Genomic DNA, 1760 nt, shown 5'->3' on the forward strand with positions numbered 1-1760 from the left:
TTTTTTTTTCTCCTTTTCTCAATAAAAAAAAATTACTCTGATCAATTAGCATAGAAACAATAGATTTTCCCCAAAGCTATACATAGTTTTCCTTATCTCATGAGAAGTTGAAGGCTCTCCAATTTTGAGGACCATGTCTGCAAGGAAATCAAACTGTTGCAATTTAGAAATGGAAACTCTTAATACCTCTTAGTCCTGATCAACCCGTCTGTTTGGCTTTACCCCAGCCCCGGCATCCATATATTCAGAGTCTGAAATGTTTGGGTGGAAGTTTCATCCCAAGCCCCCTCCCCTGCAAATTGCCTCAGTCTAGACTCCACTTGCGATAAAGCCCACCAAACTATGACTCCTCCCCTCTCCCCAGAGATGCTCAAGACCACTCCCACAGGGTATTTAAACTGCTCCCTAGAGAACAACCAGTGGTTTTCTGGTCTTCCTTCCTGGTCTCATCTCGGGGGTGGGGGGATGGGGGGCTTGGAAGGCCACCTGGGAGCATTGGCATCCATTAAACCTGTGCCTTTCTAATCAGGTTTGATTTGTTCTGATTTGGATTATTGCGTCAGTGGATCGGTTTATTGGGCACAAAAACTTCTCACGGTCTCTTTAGTTTGGAAATCATCAGAAGAGGCACAGAGCTGGGTGGTGGTAGCTCATGCTTTTAATCCTAGTACTCAGTAGGCAGAGGCAGGTATGGATATCTGTGAGTTCAAGATCATCCTGGTCTAAAGAGCTAGTTCCAGGAAAGCCAGGGCTGTTATACAGAGAAACCCTGTCTCAAAACAAAAACAAACAAACAAAAAAGAGGCACAGGTAGTCAAACCATTAGTACATGCCCACCACGTAGTTTCAAAGGCTATATTGCTGCTATCTAGATGAATTGCCCATAAGGTATAATATCAGGCATCAGAATAAGGGAAAGTGTCTAGGTTAAAGGATTTGGGATATTAGACAAGCTTTAGCCCTGGGAAGCATTAATTTGGACTGCCCCCACCCCCAGTCACAGTCAGTTTTGTCAGTCAATGGACTGACAATCTGGTTAGTTCTATCCCTATATAGTATGGAGAATGGGTATTTAAGTATAACCAGCAATCCTGGCTGATTTTTGGCTGTGAATGGTTAACGCTATACCCAGGGTCCCTTCCTATGGCATAGAGTTTGATTCTCCAGGTTTTTCCTGTTTTTCTAAAGGCCAGAAATTTTTTTCTTCAAGACAGGGTTTCTCTGTAGTTTTGGAGCCTGGAACTAGTTCTTGAAGACCAGGCTGGCCTCCAATTCACCAGAGATCCACCTGCCTCTACTTCTGGAGTGCTGGGATTAAAGGCATATGCCACCATTGCCTGGCTCAAAATTTTTGTTTTTCAAGGCAGGGGTTTCTCTGTATAATAGCCCTGGCTGTCCTGGAACTGGCTTTATAGACCATGCTGGCTTTGAACTCACAGAGATCTACCTGCCTCTGCCTCTCCTGTGCTGGGGATAAAGAAGTGTGCCATCACTACCCAGCAGGCCAGAATCTTTAAAAGAAAGTTTTCAGGAAACCTTAGTTATACAACGCTAATTAAAAAACAAAACAAAACAGGGCTGGAGAGATGGCTCAGTGGTTAAGAGCATTGCCTGCTCTTCCAAAGGTCCTGAGTTCAATTCCCGGCAACCACATAGTGGCTCACAACCGTCTGTAATGAGGTCTGGTTCCCTCTTCTGGCCTGCAGACATACACACAGACAATATTGTATGTATAATAAATAAATATTTAAAAAAACAAC

This window comes from Microtus ochrogaster, unplaced genomic scaffold, assembly GCF_000317375.1.
Source record: "Microtus ochrogaster isolate Prairie Vole_2 unplaced genomic scaffold, MicOch1.0 UNK108, whole genome shotgun sequence".
In the NCBI taxonomy this organism is placed as follows: domain Eukaryota; kingdom Metazoa; phylum Chordata; class Mammalia; order Rodentia; family Cricetidae; genus Microtus; species Microtus ochrogaster.